Below are 22,070 nucleotides of genomic sequence, written 5' to 3'. Positions count from 1 at the left end.
TTTGCCTCCCTCGCCTTTTGCCGCCGGCCGGGCGCGGCTCCCTCCGCGCTCCTGCCGCCCCTCCTCCGTCCTGCGGCCTCCGGCCTCCGTCCTCCGCGGACGCCCCCCACCCCTCCAGCCAGCCCGACCCCCCCCACCCTCCCCCTCCCCTCCCGCCCCCCTCCGCACCGCGGGCCCGCCGGCGCCGCCCATGGGCAGGGCCCAACCCCTCCCCGCCACAGCCCAACCCTTCCAGCTCGCGGCCCCACCCGAACCCAGGGCCAATCGGGGCCAGCCCGGCGGGACCGGGACCGGGACCGGGACCGGGACCCCGACGCCGCACACGCCGCCGGCCGGCTCCCTCTGGCCTCGGCCTCTTCCCACCCGCTCGGCTCCCGCTCCGGTGACACCCCAGCCCTTCCCTCGGCGCCCCGCCCCCGCCGCCCCAGCCGCCGGGTAGAGTCGTCCTGTCAGGTGGAACGGATTCCACGGCGGTGCCGGGAGGCCCAAACGGGTCCCAAAGCGACCAGCCCCGCCCACCGAGGAAAGGCACCTGGTCAGGCTTTTCCAGACACCGCCCGCTTCTCCAAGGACAGGGCGGACTGGGTTAGAGAGGAGCGTCTCGGGCACCTCACCCAAGACGGGATGGCTTCTGCCTTTGCTGGCGTCTCTGCCGCTGCAGGTCATCTTCTAAAACCTGGTACCCGCTTGCTTGTCCTTGAGAGGCTCATTCACAATCAACACTCCTTTCCCGACCTAAGTTTGTCCCTGTCAGATTGTCTCGCTTTTCCTTCCAGAAGCCCCCTTCCCGGGGTGGGGGGGAGGGGGGGAGGTGGTGGTGGTGGGGGGGGGGGTAGGGGGGTGGGTGGGTCTGAGTTTCAAGCTCCACCTGACTAGGATCCCATTCTGCTTTCGCCTTCGGGCGGTCCTGCCTCGCTTGGAAACGCTGCTACGTTGCTCCTGGTGGATGAGCTTGCGTTCGTTTTGAGTTTGAGAACGCTGGATGCAAAGACGAGGAGTCTTGATGGCTGAGGCTTTTGGTGTCCCCTCACTCGGGGGCCTCCCTCTCTTCCCGCCTCCCCCCGCCTCCCCACCCACCCCCTCACACCCGACCCCTACCACCCCAGGGCCCCGGCCGGGCCCCGCCCCTCCAGGCCGCATCTGTCAGAGGGAGTTGAAAAGCCTCCTGACAGGACACGTCCTCCCTCAGCAGCCAGCCCTTCCTGGCTCCCTGGCTTCAGCTTTCCGTTCGCGTGGCTCGGGCAGCCTTTCGCATCTTCTTTGCACCTGCCTGTGTTTGCAACAGAGGACCGTGGCCAAGGGATCCAGGAAACCGGGAGGAGAGCTGGCTTCCGGGGAGGCGAATGGGAAGGACAGGGAGGCAGAGAGGGAGCCTTGCCTCAGAGAACGGACTTTGAACCCCCGAAGGGAAAAGTCCTCCAGATAAATCACGTCTTCCCCACCGAATCCAAGAGCCATACTCGCTCGCTGTGGAAAAATGGGGACATCCCGGTCAAAGCAGGACGAGAGAGGACCCAAAGCTCCCTCCTCTCCCCGTTCAGCCATCGTCGTCCTGGGAGGGAGTCTCTTCGCGGTTCGCTTCTCCTGCCGGCCCCGTTTCCCCTCCTGCCAACCCAGCGCCTCTCTCGCCTGCTCCTCGCTTCCTCGGGCTGCGGGCTGCGGGCTGCGGGATGGGGGAGGGGGGGGGTGCGGTGCGCGTCGCTCCCTGCCAGCTCGTGCCCGGGGTGGTTCTGACGGGTCCCCGGATCTGATCTCCGAGGAGCACCTTCTGCGGGGAGAAGCGGGACTGCGTCCCTGTCAGTTTCCCGGAGCGCGGGACCGGAGCCTTGCCCCGAAACGCAGGCTCGGGAGACCGAAGTCCTGAGCTGAAACCCAAGGGGCGCCGTCTCCCGCGAGTGACGTGCCCTCCCTGAGCTGCGCTTTCCTCCTCTGGTGCGAGGGGGTCCTGGCGTTCGTGCCTCCTTGCGGGGGCGAGTGCTGGTGAGAACGCAAGCGGGAAATACGGAGCAGACCGCTCAGCACGGAGCGCGGCCTCGGTGGGGGCCCGGGCCTCGGCCGCCGTCCTTCCCCACGAGCCTACTTCTTGCCGCCGAGGCTCATCCAGCACCCAGGGATCGATCGCCTGGCTGCTTCCGGCCAGACACTCTCCTAGGTGCTGGCCACCCAGCAGCCGAGAACGCGGGTGCCAATCTCGGCCTCCGGGGCGTTCGCCTCCTCGCCTCTGGGGCCGCAAGACCAGCGGTGTGCCTACGCATGCCGGCCAGAGGTGGCAGAACCTGACGAGGACACGTGCCGTGGAAAATGGAGAGCTTGGCGCCCCGGAGGGCCTCGTCGGACGTCTGTGGATGGCCGTCGCTCTCTTTGCCGAAGCCCGCCCCCTGCCCATCTTCTCTCCGTCCCAGGGTCCCCTTTCCAGTGGGACGCAAGAAGGCCCACAGGGCCCAAACGCTGGAGACGGGCAGCGCACACAGCGCGCCCTGGGTCCCGGGGGGTGCGGCGGGAAAGCCTTGCGGCACAGAACCCTGAAGCCCAGAGGTCTCGAGACAGGGAGAGCCGGGACGTCGGCAGGCACCGACGGGCCTTCGGACGCGACTCTTCCTCCCCGTCATCACACCGTGCTGCTCCTCCCTCCGTCCTGGGCGCGAGCGCGCTCTTGGGAAGACGGAGGCGCCTTCGTCGGTGACCTAGCGGGCGGGAGATCCCGGGCAACGTCCCCAGCGGCACTTGAGCAGAACGGGGACGCTGCGGTCGGTCGTCGGGGAGGGGCTTCTACATGTCTGGTAGATGGAGCTGCTTTCTCGTGCCAAGTTCTCTGGGCCCTGACTTTTCTGCCTGCTCCTTCTATCAACTCAGTAAGGTCGGGGGTGCCCGGCAGAAAGAGGAAAAGAGCCAGAGCGAAGAAGCGGAGAGAAAGGAACACACAAACCCGGACGCACACACACACACAGGCACACAGACACACAGGCGCGCGCGCGCGCGCGCGCACACACACACACACACACACACACACGCCTACACACCCACTCGCACAACCCGCACAAGCACACGCACACGCAAGCGCAGACAGAGCGCGCCAGCGAGCTCCGGTGCCTGCCTGTGGTTCCTGGGCGATGGCGGGGCAGCGATGCCGGGAGCCCGGGACTCCTGAGAGCCTGTCTGCGCGGCCTAGGGCCCCAGGGGTGATCGCCAGCCCCGGGGCCCCTGCCTCCTGGCCCGGGCCCAGCTCCAGCACCACCGCCCTCCTGGGGGGGAAGCGAGCTCTTGGGCAGAGCCTCTCTGGGTCAGGGTGGGTGTCTGTCTAGGTCCGTGTCTTGGATCCTCTCCGTGTCGCCGTTTCTCTGTTTCTCCGTGTCTCTGTCTCTGTCTCTGTCTCTGGGTCTCTGGGCTGGCGCCAGCAGGAGCTGTCCAGGGTCCCCGCGAGGGGCGGGTTGGGGGCGGGGTGCCGGTCTCCTGGGCGGCGCTGGCGGGGGGGAAGTGTGGCCGCCCCGCCTCCCCGCTCCCTCAGGGGCAGCGCGGCGGGCTTCCGCTGACGCCCTCTGGTCGCGCCGGTGGCTCCGCCTGGGTTTGGGCAAGTCGGGGCCCGGCCGGCGCCGCAGAGGTCAGGGCTCCCGCTGGGAGGCCCCTCGGGCCGGAGGGGACTCAGAGGAGCACGGGCCCGGCGGCCCGACGCCCCGACGCCTCGGGCCAAGTGCCCCGCGCCACCCCCCTCCCAGCAGCCGCATCTCCTGCGACCCATCGCCGGATCCGAGCGGCCAGGGCGGCCTGGAGTGTTCCCGGGCCGCGAGGGGAGAGCGCCCAGCCAGGCGCCCCGCCCCCATCCCCGCCCCCACCGCCGCCCCCACCACCCCTCGTTTCCCACCGCCGCCCGCCCCGCCCCGCCTCCTCGCACCCCGGGCTGCTCCAGGCCTCCGCGCCCTGGGAGGGCAGCAGGGCGGGGCAGCGCAGGGTTTGGCTGGCCCGCTGGCCGCGCCCGAGGCGGCCGCGGCGGGAGGCAGCAGCGGGAGGAAGGCGGCAGGCCGGGCGCGGGCGCAGGGGGCGCCGGCGGCGGGTGCGCGTCACAGAGGCCTGGGCGCGCGCGAGCCGCGGGCCGGGCGACGCGGCGCGGCTTCTTAGGGGCGCCGGCGGCAGGCGCCAGCGTCTACGGCCATACCACCCTGAACGCGCCCGATCTCGTCTGATCTCGGAAGCTAAGCAGGGTCGGGCCTGGTTAGTACTTGGATGGGAGACCGCCTGGGAATACCGGGTGCTGTAGGCTTTTGCCTCCCTCGCCTTTTGCCGCCGGCCGGGCGCGGCTCCCTCCGCGCTCCTGCCGCCCCTCCTCCGTCCTGCGGCCTCCGGCCTCCGTCCTCCGCGGACGCCCCCCACCCCTCCAGCCAGCCCGACCCCCCCCACCCTCCCCCTCCCCTCCCGCCCCCCTCCGCACCGCGGGCCCGCCGGCGCCGCCCATGGGCAGGGCCCAACCCCTCCCCGCCACAGCCCAACCCTTCCAGCTCGCGGCCCCACCCGAACCCAGGGCCAATCGGGGCCAGCCCGGCGGGACCGGGACCGGGACCGGGACCGGGACCCCGACGCCGCACACGCCGCCGGCCGGCTCCCTCTGGCCTCGGCCTCTTCCCACCCGCTCGGCTCCCGCTCCGGTGACACCCCAGCCCTTCCCTCGGCGCCCCGCCCCCGCCGCCCCAGCCGCCGGGTAGAGTCGTCCTGTCAGGTGGAACGGATTCCACGGCGGTGCCGGGAGGCCCAAACGGGTCCCAAAGCGACCAGCCCCGCCCACCGAGGAAAGGCACCTGGTCAGGCTTTTCCAGACACCGCCCGCTTCTCCAAGGACAGGGCGGACTGGGTTAGAGAGGAGCGTCTCGGGCACCTCACCCAAGACGGGATGGCTTCTGCCTTTGCTGGCGTCTCTGCCGCTGCAGGTCATCTTCTAAAACCTGGTACCCGCTTGCTTGTCCTTGAGAGGCTCATTCACAATCAACACTCCTTTCCCGACCTAAGTTTGTCCCTGTCAGTTTGTCTCGCTTTTCCTTCCAGAAGCCCCCTTCCCGGGGTGGGGGGGAGGGGGGGAGGTGGTGGTGGTGGGGGGGGGGGTAGGGGGGTGGGTGGGTCTGAGTTTCAAGCTCCACCTGACTAGGATCCCATTCTGCTTTCGCCTTCGGGCGGTCCTGCCTCGCTTGGAAACGCTGCTACGTTGCTCCTGGTGGATGAGCTTGCGTTCGTTTTGAGTTTGAGAACGCTGGATGCAAAGACGAGGAGTCTTGATGGCTGAGGCTTTTGGTGTCCCCTCACTCGGGGGCCTCCCTCTCTTCCCGCCTCCCCCCGCCTCCCCACCCACCCCCTCACACCCGACCCCTACCACCCCAGGGCCCCGGCCGGGCCCCGCCCCTCCAGGCCGCATCTGTCAGAGGGAGTTGAAAAGCCTCCTGACAGGACACGTCCTCCCTCAGCAGCCAGCCCTTCCTGGCTCCCTGGCTTCAGCTTTCCGTTCGCGTGGCTCGGGCAGCCTTTCGCATCTTCTTTGCACCTGCCTGTGTTTGCAACAGAGGACCGTGGCCAAGGGATCCAGGAAACCGGGAGGAGAGCTGGCTTCCGGGGAGGCGAATGGGAAGGACAGGGAGGCAGAGAGGGAGCCTTGCCTCAGAGAACGGACTTTGAACCCCCGAAGGGAAAAGTCCTCCAGATAAATCACGTCTTCCCCACCGAATCCAAGAGCCATACTCGCTCGCTGTGGAAAAATGGGGACATCCCGGTCAAAGCAGGACGAGAGAGGACCCAAAGCTCCCTCCTCTCCCCGTTCAGCCATCGTCGTCCTGGGAGGGAGTCTCTTCGCGGTTCGCTTCTCCTGCCGGCCCCGTTTCCCCTCCTGCCAACCCAGCGCCTCTCTCGCCTGCTCCTCGCTTCCTCGGGCTGCGGGCTGCGGGCTGCGGGATGGGGGAGGGGGGGGGTGCGGTGCGCGTCGCTCCCTGCCAGCTCGTGCCCGGGGTGGTTCTGACGGGTCCCCGGATCTGATCTCCGAGGAGCACCTTCTGCGGGGAGAAGCGGGACTGCGTCCCTGTCAGTTTCCCGGAGCGCGGGACCGGAGCCTTGCCCCGAAACGCAGGCTCGGGAGACCGAAGTCCTGAGCTGAAACCCAAGGGGCGCCGTCTCCCGCGAGTGACGTGCCCTCCCTGAGCTGCGCTTTCCTCCTCTGGTGCGAGGGGGTCCTGGCGTTCGTGCCTCCTTGCGGGGGCGAGTGCTGGTGAGAACGCAAGCGGGAAATACGGAGCAGACCGCTCAGCACGGAGCGCGGCCTCGGTGGGGGCCCGGGCCTCGGCCGCCGTCCTTCCCCACGAGCCTACTTCTTGCCGCCGAGGCTCATCCAGCACCCAGGGATCGATCGCCTGGCTGCTTCCGGCCAGACACTCTCCTAGGTGCTGGCCACCCAGCAGCCGAGAACGCGGGTGCCAATCTCGGCCTCCGGGGCGTTCGCCTCCTCGCCTCTGGGGCCGCAAGACCAGCGGTGTGCCTACGCATGCCGGCCAGAGGTGGCAGAACCTGACGAGGACACGTGCCGTGGAAAATGGAGAGCTTGGCGCCCCGGAGGGCCTCGTCGGACGTCTGTGGATGGCCGTCGCTCTCTTTGCCGAAGCCCGCCCCCTGCCCATCTTCTCTCCGTCCCAGGGTCCCCTTTCCAGTGGGACGCAAGAAGGCCCACAGGGCCCAAACGCTGGAGACGGGCAGCGCACACAGCGCGCCCTGGGTCCCGGGGGGTGCGGCGGGAAAGCCTTGCGGCACAGAACCCTGAAGCCCAGAGGTCTCGAGACAGGGAGAGCCGGGACGTCGGCAGGCACCGACGGGCCTTCGGACGCGACTCTTCCTCCCCGTCATCACACCGTGCTGCTCCTCCCTCCGTCCTGGGCGCGAGCGCGCTCTTGGGAAGACGGAGGCGCCTTCGTCGGTGACCTAGCGGGCGGGAGATCCCGGGCAACGTCCCCAGCGGCACTTGAGCAGAACGGGGACGCTGCGGTCGGTCGTCGGGGAGGGGCTTCTACATGTCTGGTAGATGGAGCTGCTTTCTCGTGCCAAGTTCTCTGGGCCCTGACTTTTCTGCCTGCTCCTTCTATCAACTCAGTAAGGTCGGGGGTGCCCGGCAGAAAGAGGAAAAGAGCCAGAGCGAAGAAGCGGAGAGAAAGGAACACACAAACCCGGACGCACACACACACACAGGCACACAGACACACAGGCGCGCGCGCGCGCGCGCGCACACACACACACACACACACACACACGCCTACACACCCACTCGCACAACCCGCACAAGCACACGCACACGCAAGCGCAGACAGAGCGCGCCAGCGAGCTCCGGTGCCTGCCTGTGGTTCCTGGGCGATGGCGGGGCAGCGATGCCGGGAGCCCGGGACTCCTGAGAGCCTGTCTGCGCGGCCTAGGGCCCCAGGGGTGATCGCCAGCCCCGGGGCCCCTGCCTCCTGGCCCGGGCCCAGCTCCAGCACCACCGCCCTCCTGGGGGGGAAGCGAGCTCTTGGGCAGAGCCTCTCTGGGTCAGGGTGGGTGTCTGTCTAGGTCCGTGTCTTGGATCCTCTCCGTGTCGCCGTTTCTCTGTTTCTCCGTGTCTCTGTCTCTGTCTCTGTCTCTGGGTCTCTGGGCTGGCGCCAGCAGGAGCTGTCCAGGGTCCCCGCGAGGGGCGGGTTGGGGGCGGGGTGCCGGTCTCCTGGGCGGCGCTGGCGGGGGGGAAGTGTGGCCGCCCCGCCTCCCCGCTCCCTCAGGGGCAGCGCGGCGGGCTTCCGCTGACGCCCTCTGGTCGCGCCGGTGGCTCCGCCTGGGTTTGGGCAAGTCGGGGCCCGGCCGGCGCCGCAGAGGTCAGGGCTCCCGCTGGGAGGCCCCTCGGGCCGGAGGGGACTCAGAGGAGCACGGGCCCGGCGGCCCGACGCCCCGACGCCTCGGGCCAAGTGCCCCGCGCCACCCCCCTCCCAGCAGCCGCATCTCCTGCGACCCATCGCCGGATCCGAGCGGCCAGGGCGGCCTGGAGTGTTCCCGGGCCGCGAGGGGAGAGCGCCCAGCCAGGCGCCCCGCCCCCATCCCCGCCCCCACCGCCGCCCCCACCACCCCTCGTTTCCCACCGCCGCCCGCCCCGCCCCGCCTCCTCGCACCCCGGGCTGCTCCAGGCCTCCGCGCCCTGGGAGGGCAGCAGGGCGGGGCAGCGCAGGGTTTGGCTGGCCCGCTGGCCGCGCCCGAGGCGGCCGCGGCGGGAGGCAGCAGCGGGAGGAAGGCGGCAGGCCGGGCGCGGGCGCAGGGGGCGCCGGCGGCGGGTGCGCGTCACAGAGGCCTGGGCGCGCGCGAGCCGCGGGCCGGGCGACGCGGCGCGGCTTCTTAGGGGCGCCGGCGGCAGGCGCCAGCGTCTACGGCCATACCACCCTGAACGCGCCCGATCTCGTCTGATCTCGGAAGCTAAGCAGGGTCGGGCCTGGTTAGTACTTGGATGGGAGACCGCCTGGGAATACCGGGTGCTGTAGGCTTTTGCCTCCCTCGCCTTTTGCCGCCGGCCGGGCGCGGCTCCCTCCGCGCTCCTGCCGCCCCTCCTCCGTCCTGCGGCCTCCGGCCTCCGTCCTCCGCGGACGCCCCCCACCCCTCCAGCCAGCCCGACCCCCCCCACCCTCCCCCTCCCCTCCCGCCCCCCTCCGCACCGCGGGCCCGCCGGCGCCGCCCATGGGCAGGGCCCAACCCCTCCCCGCCACAGCCCAACCCTTCCAGCTCGCGGCCCCACCCGAACCCAGGGCCAATCGGGGCCAGCCCGGCGGGACCGGGACCGGGACCGGGACCGGGACCCCGACGCCGCACACGCCGCCGGCCGGCTCCCTCTGGCCTCGGCCTCTTCCCACCCGCTCGGCTCCCGCTCCGGTGACACCCCAGCCCTTCCCTCGGCGCCCCGCCCCCGCCGCCCCAGCCGCCGGGTAGAGTCGTCCTGTCAGGTGGAACGGATTCCACGGCGGTGCCGGGAGGCCCAAACGGGTCCCAAAGCGACCAGCCCCGCCCACCGAGGAAAGGCACCTGGTCAGGCTTTTCCAGACACCGCCCGCTTCTCCAAGGACAGGGCGGACTGGGTTAGAGAGGAGCGTCTCGGGCACCTCACCCAAGACGGGATGGCTTCTGCCTTTGCTGGCGTCTCTGCCGCTGCAGGTCATCTTCTAAAACCTGGTACCCGCTTGCTTGTCCTTGAGAGGCTCATTCACAATCAACACTCCTTTCCCGACCTAAGTTTGTCCCTGTCAGTTTGTCTCGCTTTTCCTTCCAGAAGCCCCCTTCCCGGGGTGGGGGGGAGGGGGGGAGGTGGTGGTGGTGGGGGGGGGGGTAGGGGGGTGGGTGGGTCTGAGTTTCAAGCTCCACCTGACTAGGATCCCATTCTGCTTTCGCCTTCGGGCGGTCCTGCCTCGCTTGGAAACGCTGCTACGTTGCTCCTGGTGGATGAGCTTGCGTTCGTTTTGAGTTTGAGAACGCTGGATGCAAAGACGAGGAGTCTTGATGGCTGAGGCTTTTGGTGTCCCCTCACTCGGGGGCCTCCCTCTCTTCCCGCCTCCCCCCGCCTCCCCACCCACCCCCTCACACCCGACCCCTACCACCCCAGGGCCCCGGCCGGGCCCCGCCCCTCCAGGCCGCATCTGTCAGAGGGAGTTGAAAAGCCTCCTGACAGGACACGTCCTCCCTCAGCAGCCAGCCCTTCCTGGCTCCCTGGCTTCAGCTTTCCGTTCGCGTGGCTCGGGCAGCCTTTCGCATCTTCTTTGCACCTGCCTGTGTTTGCAACAGAGGACCGTGGCCAAGGGATCCAGGAAACCGGGAGGAGAGCTGGCTTCCGGGGAGGCGAATGGGAAGGACAGGGAGGCAGAGAGGGAGCCTTGCCTCAGAGAACGGACTTTGAACCCCCGAAGGGAAAAGTCCTCCAGATAAATCACGTCTTCCCCACCGAATCCAAGAGCCATACTCGCTCGCTGTGGAAAAATGGGGACATCCCGGTCAAAGCAGGACGAGAGAGGACCCAAAGCTCCCTCCTCTCCCCGTTCAGCCATCGTCGTCCTGGGAGGGAGTCTCTTCGCGGTTCGCTTCTCCTGCCGGCCCCGTTTCCCCTCCTGCCAACCCAGCGCCTCTCTCGCCTGCTCCTCGCTTCCTCGGGCTGCGGGCTGCGGGCTGCGGGATGGGGGAGGGGGGGGGTGCGGTGCGCGTCGCTCCCTGCCAGCTCGTGCCCGGGGTGGTTCTGACGGGTCCCCGGATCTGATCTCCGAGGAGCACCTTCTGCGGGGAGAAGCGGGACTGCGTCCCTGTCAGTTTCCCGGAGCGCGGGACCGGAGCCTTGCCCCGAAACGCAGGCTCGGGAGACCGAAGTCCTGAGCTGAAACCCAAGGGGCGCCGTCTCCCGCGAGTGACGTGCCCTCCCTGAGCTGCGCTTTCCTCCTCTGGTGCGAGGGGGTCCTGGCGTTCGTGCCTCCTTGCGGGGGCGAGTGCTGGTGAGAACGCAAGCGGGAAATACGGAGCAGACCGCTCAGCACGGAGCGCGGCCTCGGTGGGGGCCCGGGCCTCGGCCGCCGTCCTTCCCCACGAGCCTACTTCTTGCCGCCGAGGCTCATCCAGCACCCAGGGATCGATCGCCTGGCTGCTTCCGGCCAGACACTCTCCTAGGTGCTGGCCACCCAGCAGCCGAGAACGCGGGTGCCAATCTCGGCCTCCGGGGCGTTCGCCTCCTCGCCTCTGGGGCCGCAAGACCAGCGGTGTGCCTACGCATGCCGGCCAGAGGTGGCAGAACCTGACGAGGACACGTGCCGTGGAAAATGGAGAGCTTGGCGCCCCGGAGGGCCTCGTCGGACGTCTGTGGATGGCCGTCGCTCTCTTTGCCGAAGCCCGCCCCCTGCCCATCTTCTCTCCGTCCCAGGGTCCCCTTTCCAGTGGGACGCAAGAAGGCCCACAGGGCCCAAACGCTGGAGACGGGCAGCGCACACAGCGCGCCCTGGGTCCCGGGGGGTGCGGCGGGAAAGCCTTGCGGCACAGAACCCTGAAGCCCAGAGGTCTCGAGACAGGGAGAGCCGGGACGTCGGCAGGCACCGACGGGCCTTCGGACGCGACTCTTCCTCCCCGTCATCACACCGTGCTGCTCCTCCCTCCGTCCTGGGCGCGAGCGCGCTCTTGGGAAGACGGAGGCGCCTTCGTCGGTGACCTAGCGGGCGGGAGATCCCGGGCAACGTCCCCAGCGGCACTTGAGCAGAACGGGGACGCTGCGGTCGGTCGTCGGGGAGGGGCTTCTACATGTCTGGTAGATGGAGCTGCTTTCTCGTGCCAAGTTCTCTGGGCCCTGACTTTTCTGCCTGCTCCTTCTATCAACTCAGTAAGGTCGGGGGTGCCCGGCAGAAAGAGGAAAAGAGCCAGAGCGAAGAAGCGGAGAGAAAGGAACACACAAACCCGGACGCACACACACACACAGGCACACAGACACACAGGCGCGCGCGCGCGCGCGCGCACACACACACACACACACACACACACGCCTACACACCCACTCGCACAACCCGCACAAGCACACGCACACGCAAGCGCAGACAGAGCGCGCCAGCGAGCTCCGGTGCCTGCCTGTGGTTCCTGGGCGATGGCGGGGCAGCGATGCCGGGAGCCCGGGACTCCTGAGAGCCTGTCTGCGCGGCCTAGGGCCCCAGGGGTGATCGCCAGCCCCGGGGCCCCTGCCTCCTGGCCCGGGCCCAGCTCCAGCACCACCGCCCTCCTGGGGGGGAAGCGAGCTCTTGGGCAGAGCCTCTCTGGGTCAGGGTGGGTGTCTGTCTAGGTCCGTGTCTTGGATCCTCTCCGTGTCGCCGTTTCTCTGTTTCTCCGTGTCTCTGTCTCTGTCTCTGTCTCTGGGTCTCTGGGCTGGCGCCAGCAGGAGCTGTCCAGGGTCCCCGCGAGGGGCGGGTTGGGGGCGGGGTGCCGGTCTCCTGGGCGGCGCTGGCGGGGGGGAAGTGTGGCCGCCCCGCCTCCCCGCTCCCTCAGGGGCAGCGCGGCGGGCTTCCGCTGACGCCCTCTGGTCGCGCCGGTGGCTCCGCCTGGGTTTGGGCAAGTCGGGGCCCGGCCGGCGCCGCAGAGGTCAGGGCTCCCGCTGGGAGGCCCCTCGGGCCGGAGGGGACTCAGAGGAGCACGGGCCCGGCGGCCCGACGCCCCGACGCCTCGGGCCAAGTGCCCCGCGCCACCCCCCTCCCAGCAGCCGCATCTCCTGCGACCCATCGCCGGATCCGAGCGGCCAGGGCGGCCTGGAGTGTTCCCGGGCCGCGAGGGGAGAGCGCCCAGCCAGGCGCCCCGCCCCCATCCCCGCCCCCACCGCCGCCCCCACCACCCCTCGTTTCCCACCGCCGCCCGCCCCGCCCCGCCTCCTCGCACCCCGGGCTGCTCCAGGCCTCCGCGCCCTGGGAGGGCAGCAGGGCGGGGCAGCGCAGGGTTTGGCTGGCCCGCTGGCCGCGCCCGAGGCGGCCGCGGCGGGAGGCAGCAGCGGGAGGAAGGCGGCAGGCCGGGCGCGGGCGCAGGGGGCGCCGGCGGCGGGTGCGCGTCACAGAGGCCTGGGCGCGCGCGAGCCGCGGGCCGGGCGACGCGGCGCGGCTTCTTAGGGGCGCCGGCGGCAGGCGCCAGCGTCTACGGCCATACCACCCTGAACGCGCCCGATCTCGTCTGATCTCGGAAGCTAAGCAGGGTCGGGCCTGGTTAGTACTTGGATGGGAGACCGCCTGGGAATACCGGGTGCTGTAGGCTTTTGCCTCCCTCGCCTTTTGCCGCCGGCCGGGCGCGGCTCCCTCCGCGCTCCTGCCGCCCCTCCTCCGTCCTGCGGCCTCCGGCCTCCGTCCTCCGCGGACGCCCCCCACCCCTCCAGCCAGCCCGACCCCCCCCACCCTCCCCCTCCCCTCCCGCCCCCCTCCGCACCGCGGGCCCGCCGGCGCCGCCCATGGGCAGGGCCCAACCCCTCCCCGCCACAGCCCAACCCTTCCAGCTCGCGGCCCCACCCGAACCCAGGGCCAATCGGGGCCAGCCCGGCGGGACCGGGACCGGGACCGGGACCGGGACCCCGACGCCGCACACGCCGCCGGCCGGCTCCCTCTGGCCTCGGCCTCTTCCCACCCGCTCGGCTCCCGCTCCGGTGACACCCCAGCCCTTCCCTCGGCGCCCCGCCCCCGCCGCCCCAGCCGCCGGGTAGAGTCGTCCTGTCAGGTGGAACGGATTCCACGGCGGTGCCGGGAGGCCCAAACGGGTCCCAAAGCGACCAGCCCCGCCCACCGAGGAAAGGCACCTGGTCAGGCTTTTCCAGACACCGCCCGCTTCTCCAAGGACAGGGCGGACTGGGTTAGAGAGGAGCGTCTCGGGCACCTCACCCAAGACGGGATGGCTTCTGCCTTTGCTGGCGTCTCTGCCGCTGCAGGTCATCTTCTAAAACCTGGTACCCGCTTGCTTGTCCTTGAGAGGCTCATTCACAATCAACACTCCTTTCCCGACCTAAGTTTGTCCCTGTCAGTTTGTCTCGCTTTTCCTTCCAGAAGCCCCCTTCCCGGGGTGGGGGGGAGGGGGGGAGGTGGTGGTGGTGGGGGGGGGGTAGGGGGGTGGGTGGGTCTGAGTTTCAAGCTCCACCTGACTAGGATCCCATTCTGCTTTCGCCTTCGGGCGGTCCTGCCTCGCTTGGAAACGCTGCTACGTTGCTCCTGGTGGATGAGCTTGCGTTCGTTTTGAGTTTGAGAACGCTGGATGCAAAGACGAGGAGTCTTGATGGCTGAGGCTTTTGGTGTCCCCTCACTCGGGGGCCTCCCTCTCTTCCCGCCTCCCCCCGCCTCCCCACCCACCCCCTCACACCCGACCCCTACCACCCCAGGGCCCCGGCCGGGCCCCGCCCCTCCAGGCCGCATCTGTCAGAGGGAGTTGAAAAGCCTCCTGACAGGACACGTCCTCCCTCAGCAGCCAGCCCTTCCTGGCTCCCTGGCTTCAGCTTTCCGTTCGCGTGGCTCGGGCAGCCTTTCGCATCTTCTTTGCACCTGCCTGTGTTTGCAACAGAGGACCGTGGCCAAGGGATCCAGGAAACCGGGAGGAGAGCTGGCTTCCGGGGAGGCGAATGGGAAGGACAGGGAGGCAGAGAGGGAGCCTTGCCTCAGAGAACGGACTTTGAACCCCCGAAGGGAAAAGTCCTCCAGATAAATCACGTCTTCCCCACCGAATCCAAGAGCCATACTCGCTCGCTGTGGAAAAATGGGGACATCCCGGTCAAAGCAGGACGAGAGAGGACCCAAAGCTCCCTCCTCTCCCCGTTCAGCCATCGTCGTCCTGGGAGGGAGTCTCTTCGCGGTTCGCTTCTCCTGCCGGCCCCGTTTCCCCTCCTGCCAACCCAGCGCCTCTCTCGCCTGCTCCTCGCTTCCTCGGGCTGCGGGCTGCGGGCTGCGGGATGGGGGAGGGGGGGGGTGCGGTGCGCGTCGCTCCCTGCCAGCTCGTGCCCGGGGTGGTTCTGACGGGTCCCCGGATCTGATCTCCGAGGAGCACCTTCTGCGGGGAGAAGCGGGACTGCGTCCCTGTCAGTTTCCCGGAGCGCGGGACCGGAGCCTTGCCCCGAAACGCAGGCTCGGGAGACCGAAGTCCTGAGCTGAAACCCAAGGGGCGCCGTCTCCCGCGAGTGACGTGCCCTCCCTGAGCTGCGCTTTCCTCCTCTGGTGCGAGGGGGTCCTGGCGTTCGTGCCTCCTTGCGGGGGCGAGTGCTGGTGAGAACGCAAGCGGGAAATACGGAGCAGACCGCTCAGCACGGAGCGCGGCCTCGGTGGGGGCCCGGGCCTCGGCCGCCGTCCTTCCCCACGAGCCTACTTCTTGCCGCCGAGGCTCATCCAGCACCCAGGGATCGATCGCCTGGCTGCTTCCGGCCAGACACTCTCCTAGGTGCTGGCCACCCAGCAGCCGAGAACGCGGGTGCCAATCTCGGCCTCCGGGGCGTTCGCCTCCTCGCCTCTGGGGCCGCAAGACCAGCGGTGTGCCTACGCATGCCGGCCAGAGGTGGCAGAACCTGACGAGGACACGTGCCGTGGAAAATGGAGAGCTTGGCGCCCCGGAGGGCCTCGTCGGACGTCTGTGGATGGCCGTCGCTCTCTTTGCCGAAGCCCGCCCCCTGCCCGTCTTCTCTCCGTCCCAGGGTCCCCTTTCCAGTGGGACGCAAGAAGGCCCACAGGGCCCAAACGCTGGAGACGGGCAGCGCACACAGCGCGCCCTGGGTCCCGGGGGGTGCGGCGGGAAAGCCTTGCGGCACAGAACCCTGAAGCCCAGAGGTCTCGAGACAGGGAGAGCCGGGACGTCGGCAGGCACCGACGGGCCTTCGGACGCGACTCTTCCTCCCCGTCATCACACCGTGCTGCTCCTCCCTCCGTCCTGGGCGCGAGCGCGCTCTTGGGAAGACGGAGGCGCCTTCGTCGGTGACCTAGCGGGCGGGAGATCCCGGGCAACGTCCCCAGCGGCACTTGAGCAGAACGGGGACGCTGCGGTCGGTCGTCGGGGAGGGGCTTCTACATGTCTGGTAGATGGAGCTGCTTTCTCGTGCCAAGTTCTCTGGGCCCTGACTTTTCTGCCTGCTCCTTCTATCAACTCAGTAAGGTCGGGGGTGCCCGGCAGAAAGAGGAAAAGAGCCAGAGCGAAGAAGCGGAGAGAAAGGAACACACAAACCCGGACGCACACACACACACAGGCACACAGACACACAGGCGCGCGCGCGCGCGCGCGCACACACACACACACACACACACACACGCCTACACACCCACTCGCACAACCCGCACAAGCACACGCACACGCAAGCGCAGACAGAGCGCGCCAGCGAGCTCCGGTGCCTGCCTGTGGTTCCTGGGCGATGGCGGGGCAGCGATGCCGGGAGCCCGGGACTCCTGAGAGCCTGTCTGCGCGGCCTAGGGCCCCAGGGGTGATCGCCAGCCCCGGGGCCCCTGCCTCCTGGCCCGGGCCCAGCTCCAGCACCACCGCCCTCCTGGGGGGGAAGCGAGCTCTTGGGCAGAGCCTCTCTGGGTCAGGGTGGGTGTCTGTCTAGGTCCGTGTCTTGGATCCTCTCCGTGTCGCCGTTTCTCTGTTTCTCCGTGTCTCTGTCTCTGTCTCTGTCTCTGGGTCTCTGGGCTGGCGCCAGCAGGAGCTGTCCAGGGTCCCCGCGAGGGGCGGGTTGGGGGCGGGGTGCCGGTCTCCTGGGCGGCGCTGGCGGGGGGGAAGTGTGGCCGCCCCGCCTCCCCGCTCCCTCAGGGGCAGCGCGGCGGGCTTCCGCTGACGCCCTCTGGTCGCGCCGGTGGCTCCGCCTGGGTTTGGGCAAGTCGGGGCCCGGCCGGCGCCGCAGAGGTCAGGGCTCCCGCTGGGAGGCCCCTCGGGCCGGAGGGGACTCAGAGGAGCACGGGCCCGGCGGCCCGACGCCCCGACGCCTCGGGCCAAGTGCCCCGCGCCACCCCCCTCCCAGCAGCCGCATCTCCTGCGACCCATCGCCGGATCCGAGCGGCCAGGGCGGCCTGGAGTGTTCCCGGGCCGCGAGGGGAGAGCGCCCAGCCAGGCGCCCCGCCCCCATCCCCGCCCCCACCGCCGCCCCCACCACCCCTCGTTTCCCACCGCCGCCCGCCCCGCCCCGCCTCCTCGCACCCCGGGCTGCTCCAGGCCTCCGCGCCCTGGGAGGGCAGCAGGGCGGGGCAGCGCAGGGTTTGGCTGGCCCGCTGGCCGCGCCCGAGGCGGCCGCGGCGGGAGGCAGCAGCGGGAGGAAGGCGGCAGGCCGGGCGCGGGCGCAGGGGGCGCCGGCGGCGGGTGCGCGTCACAGAGGCCTGGGCGCGCGCGAGCCGCGGGCCGGGCGACGCGGCGCGGCTTCTTAGGGGCGCCGGCGGCAGGCGCCAGCGTCTACGGCCATACCACCCTGAACGCGCCCGATCTCGTCTGATCTCGGAAGCTAAGCAGGGTCGGGCCTGGTTAGTACTTGGATGGGAGACCGCCTGGGAATACCGGGTGCTGTAGGCTTTTGCCTCCCTCGCCTTTTGCCGCCGGCCGGGCGCGGCTCCCTCCGCGCTCCTGCCGCCCCTCCTCCGTCCTGCGGCCTCCGGCCTCCGTCCTCCGCGGACGCCCCCCACCCCTCCAGCCAGCCCGACCCCCCCCACCCTCCCCCTCCCCTCCCGCCCCCCTCCGCACCGCGGGCCCGCCGGCGCCGCCCATGGGCAGGGCCCAACCCCTCCCCGCCACAGCCCAACCCTTCCAGCTCGCGGCCCCACCCGAACCCAGGGCCAATCGGGGCCAGCCCGGCGGGACCGGGACCGGGACCGGGACCGGGACCCCGACGCCGCACACGCCGCCGGCCGGCTCCCTCTGGCCTCGGCCTCTTCCCACCCGCTCGGCTCCCGCTCCGGTGACACCCCAGCCCTTCCCTCGGCGCCCCGCCCCCGCCGCCCCAGCCGCCGGGTAGAGTCGTCCTGTCAGGTGGAACGGATTCCACGGCGGTGCCGGGAGGCCCAAACGGGTCCCAAAGCGACCAGCCCCGCCCACCGAGGAAAGGCACCTGGTCAGGCTTTTCCAGACACCGCCCGCTTCTCCAAGGACAGGGCGGACTGGGTTAGAGAGGAGCGTCTCGGGCACCTCACCCAAGACGGGATGGCTTCTGCCTTTGCTGGCGTCTCTGCCGCTGCAGGTCATCTTCTAAAACCTGGTACCCGCTTGCTTGTCCTTGAGAGGCTCATTCACAATCAACACTCCTTTCCCGACCTAAGTTTGTCCCTGTCAGTTTGTCTCGCTTTTCCTTCCAGAAGCCCCCTTCCCGGGGTGGGGGGGAGGGGGGGAGGTGGTGGTGGTGGGGGGGGGGGTAGGGGGGTGGGTGGGTCTGAGTTTCAAGCTCCACCTGACTAGGATCCCATTCTGCTTTCGCCTTCGGGCGGTCCTGCCTCGCTTGGAAACGCTGCTACGTTGCTCCTGGTGGATGAGCTTGCGTTCGTTTTGAGTTTGAGAACGCTGGATGCAAAGACGAGGAGTCTTGATGGCTGAGGCTTTTGGTGTCCCCTCACTCGGGGGCCTCCCTCTCTTCCCGCCTCCCCCCGCCTCCCCACCCACCCCCTCACACCCGACCCCTACCACCCCAGGGCCCCGGCCGGGCCCCGCCCCTCCAGGCCGCATCTGTCAGAGGGAGTTGAAAAGCCTCCTGACAGGACACGTCCTCCCTCAGCAGCCAGCCCTTCCTGGCTCCCTGGCTTCAGCTTTCCGTTCGCGTGGCTCGGGCAGCCTTTCGCATCTTCTTTGCACCTGCCTGTGTTTGCAACAGAGGACCGTGGCCAAGGGATCCAGGAAACCGGGAGGAGAGCTGGCTTCCGGGGAGGCGAATGGGAAGGACAGGGAGGCAGAGAGGGAGCCTTGCCTCAGAGAACGGACTTTGAACCCCCGAAGGGAAAAGTCCTCCAGATAAATCACGTCTTCCCCACCGAATCCAAGAGCCATACTCGCTCGCTGTGGAAAAATGGGGACATCCCGGTCAAAGCAGGACGAGAGAGGACCCAAAGCTCCCTCCTCTCCCCGTTCAGCCATCGTCGTCCTGGGAGGGAGTCTCTTCGCGGTTCGCTTCTCCTGCCGGCCCCGTTTCCCCTCCTGCCAACCCAGCGCCTCTCTCGCCTGCTCCTCGCTTCCTCGGGCTGCGGGCTGCGGGCTGCGGGATGGGGGAGGGGGGGGGTGCGGTGCGCGTCGCTCCCTGCCAGCTCGTGCCCGGGGTGGTTCTGACGGGTCCCCGGATCTGATCTCCGAGGAGCACCTTCTGCGGGGAGAAGCGGGACTGCGTCCCTGTCAGTTTCCCGGAGCGCGGGACCGGAGCCTTGCCCCGAAACGCAGGCTCGGGAGACCGAAGTCCTGAGCTGAAACCCAAGGGGCGCCGTCTCCCGCGAGTGACGTGCCCTCCCTGAGCTGCGCTTTCCTCCTCTGGTGCGAGGGGGTCCTGGCGTTCGTGCCTCCTTGCGGGGGCGAGTGCTGGTGAGAACGCAAGCGGGAAATACGGAGCAGACCGCTCAGCACGGAGCGCGGCCTCGGTGGGGGCCCGGGCCTCGGCCGCCGTCCTTCCCCACGAGCCTACTTCTTGCCGCCGAGGCTCATCCAGCACCCAGGGATCGATCGCCTGGCTGCTTCCGGCCAGACACTCTCCTAGGTGCTGGCCACCCAGCAGCCGAGAACGCGGGTGCCAATCTCGGCCTCCGGGGCGTTCGCCTCCTCGCCTCTGGGGCCGCAAGACCAGCGGTGTGCCTACGCATGCCGGCCAGAGGTGGCAGAACCTGACGAGGACACGTGCCGTGGAAAATGGAGAGCTTGGCGCCCCGGAGGGCCTCGTCGGACGTCTGTGGATGGCCGTCGCTCTCTTTGCCGAAGCCCGCCCCCTGCCCATCTTCTCTCCGTCCCAGGGTCCCCTTTCCAGTGGGACGCAAGAAGGCCCACAGGGCCCAAACGCTGGAGACGGGCAGCGCACACAGCGCGCCCTGGGTCCCGGGGGGTGCGGCGGGAAAGCCTTGCGGCACAGAACCCTGAAGCCCAGAGGTCTCGAGACAGGGAGAGCCGGGACGTCGGCAGGCACCGACGGGCCTTCGGACGCGACTCTTCCTCCCCGTCATCACACCGTGCTGCTCCTCCCTCCGTCCTGGGCGCGAGCGCGCTCTTGGGAAGACGGAGGCGCCTTCGTCGGTGACCTAGCGGGCGGGAGATCCCGGGCAACGTCCCCAGCGGCACTTGAGCAGAACGGGGACGCTGCGGTCGGTCGTCGGGGAGGGGCTTCTACATGTCTGGTAGATGGAGCTGCTTTCTCGTGCCAAGTTCTCTGGGCCCTGACTTTTCTGCCTGCTCCTTCTATCAACTCAGTAAGGTCGGGGGTGCCCGGCAGAAAGAGGAAAAGAGCCAGAGCGAAGAAGCGGAGAGAAAGGAACACACAAACCCGGACGCACACACACACACAGGCACACAGACACACAGGCGCGCGCGCGCGCGCGCGCGCACACACACACACACACACACACACACACGCCTACACACCCACTCGCACAACCCGCACAAGCACACGCACACGCAAGCGCAGACAGAGCGCGCCAGCGAGCTCCGGTGCCTGCCTGTGGTTCCTGGGCGATGGCGGGGCAGCGATGCCGGGAGCCCGGGACTCCTGAGAGCCTGTCTGCGCGGCCTAGGGCCCCAGGGGTGATCGCCAGCCCCGGGGCCCCTGCCTCCTGGCCCGGGCCCAGCTCCAGCACCACCGCCCTCCTGGGGGGGAAGCGAGCTCTTGGGCAGAGCCTCTCTGGGTCAGGGTGGGTGTCTGTCTAGGTCCGTGTCTTGGATCCTCTCCGTGTCGCCGTTTCTCTGTTTCTCCGTGTCTCTGTCTCTGTCTCTGTCTCTGGGTCTCTGGGCTGGCGCCAGCAGGAGCTGTCCAGGGTCCCCGCGAGGGGCGGGTTGGGGGCGGGGTGCCGGTCTCCTGGGCGGCGCTGGCGGGGGGAAGTGTGGCCGCCCCGCCTCCCCGCTCCCTCAGGGGCAGCGCGGCGGGCTTCCGCTGACGCCCTCTGGTCGCGCCGGTGGCTCCGCCTGGGTTTGGGCAAGTCGGGGCCCGGCCGGCGCCGCAGAGGTCAGGGCTCCCGCTGGGAGGCCCCTCGGGCCGGAGGGGACTCAGAGGAGCACGGGCCCGGCGGCCCGACGCCCCGACGCCTCGGGCCAAGTGCCCCGCGCCACCCCCCTCCCAGCAGCCGCATCTCCTGCGACCCATCGCCGGATCCGAGCGGCCAGGGCGGCCTGGAGTGTTCCCGGGCCGCGAGGGGAGAGCGCCCAGCCAGGCGCCCCGCCCCCATCCCCGCCCCCACCGCCGCCCCCACCACCCCTCGTTTCCCACCGCCGCCCGCCCCGCCCCGCCTCCTCGCACCCCGGGCTGCTCCAGGCCTCCGCGCCCTGGGAGGGCAGCAGGGCGGGGCAGCGCAGGGTTTGGCTGGCCCGCTGGCCGCGCCCGAGGCGGCCGCGGCGGGAGGCAGCAGCGGGAGGAAGGCGGCAGGCCGGGCGCGGGCGCAGGGGGCGCCGGCGGCGGGTGCGCGTCACAGAGGCCTGGGCGCGCGCGAGCCGCGGGCCGGGCGACGCGGCGCGGCTTCTTAGGGGCGCCGGCGGCAGGCGCCAGCGTCTACGGCCATACCACCCTGAACGCGCCCGATCTCGTCTGATCTCGGAAGCTAAGCAGGGTCGGGCCTGGTTAGTACTTGGATGGGAGACCGCCTGGGAATACCGGGTGCTGTAGGCTTTTGCCTCCCTCGCCTTTTGCCGCCGGCCGGGCGCGGCTCCCTCCGCGCTCCTGCCGCCCCTCCTCCGTCCTGCGGCCTCCGGCCTCCGTCCTCCGCGGACGCCCCCCACCCCTCCAGCCAGCCCGACCCCCCCCACCCTCCCCCTCCCCTCCCGCCCCCCTCCGCACCGCGGGCCCGCCGGCGCCGCCCATGGGCAGGGCCCAACCCCTCCCCGCCACAGCCCAACCCTTCCAGCTCGCGGCCCCACCCGAACCCAGGGCCAATCGGGGCCAGCCCGGCGGGACCGGGACCGGGACCGGGACCGGGACCCCGACGCCGCACACGCCGCCGGCCGGCTCCCTCTGGCCTCGGCCTCTTCCCACCCGCTCGGCTCCCGCTCCGGTGACACCCCAGCCCTTCCCTCGGCGCCCCGCCCCCGCCGCCCCAGCCGCCGGGTAGAGTCGTCCTGTCAGGTGGAACGGATTCCACGGCGGTGCCGGGAGGCCCAAACGGGTCCCAAAGCGACCAGCCCCGCCCACCGAGGAAAGGCACCTGGTCAGGCTTTTCCAGACACCGCCCGCTTCTCCAAGGACAGGGCGGACTGGGTTAGAGAGGAGCGTCTCGGGCACCTCACCCAAGACGGGATGGCTTCTGCCTTTGCTGGCGTCTCTGCCGCTGCAGGTCATCTTCTAAAACCTGGTACCCGCTTGCTTGTCCTTGAGAGGCTCATTCACAATCAACACTCCTTTCCCGACCTAAGTTTGTCCCTGTCAGTTTGTCTCGCTTTTCCTTCCAGAAGCCCCCTTCCCGGGG

General features: G+C 69.9%; 5 non-coding genes across 5 annotated transcripts; all 5 read left to right on the top strand.

The window, feature by feature from the left end:
- Positions 1 to 4,136: 4,136 nt before the first annotated feature.
- Positions 4,137 to 4,255, top strand: LOC139043742 (5S ribosomal RNA). Its single transcript, XR_011500808.1, has one exon. It is a non-coding gene; the product is annotated as a 5S ribosomal RNA (ribosomal RNA).
- A 4,136-nt stretch (positions 4,256 to 8,391) lies between these two features.
- On the top strand, positions 8,392 to 8,510 carry LOC139043741 (5S ribosomal RNA). The gene has a single exon (XR_011500807.1). It is a non-coding gene; the product is annotated as a 5S ribosomal RNA (ribosomal RNA).
- Positions 8,511 to 12,646: 4,136 nt separating this feature from the next.
- On the top strand, positions 12,647 to 12,765 carry LOC139043740 (5S ribosomal RNA). Its single transcript, XR_011500806.1, has one exon. It is a non-coding gene; the product is annotated as a 5S ribosomal RNA (ribosomal RNA).
- Positions 12,766 to 16,900: 4,135 nt separating this feature from the next.
- Positions 16,901 to 17,019, top strand: LOC139043748 (5S ribosomal RNA). Its single transcript, XR_011500814.1, has one exon. It is a non-coding gene; the product is annotated as a 5S ribosomal RNA (ribosomal RNA).
- A 4,139-nt stretch (positions 17,020 to 21,158) lies between these two features.
- LOC139043747 (5S ribosomal RNA) lies at positions 21,159 to 21,277 on the top strand. The gene has a single exon (XR_011500813.1). It is a non-coding gene; the product is annotated as a 5S ribosomal RNA (ribosomal RNA).
- The last annotated feature ends 793 nt before the right edge of the window (positions 21,278 to 22,070 follow it).

Source organism: Equus asinus, unplaced genomic scaffold, assembly GCF_041296235.1.
Source record: "Equus asinus isolate D_3611 breed Donkey unplaced genomic scaffold, EquAss-T2T_v2 contig_35, whole genome shotgun sequence".
NCBI lineage: Eukaryota > Metazoa > Chordata > Mammalia > Perissodactyla > Equidae > Equus > Equus asinus.
This window is presented reverse-complemented; position numbering and strand designations above follow the sequence as displayed.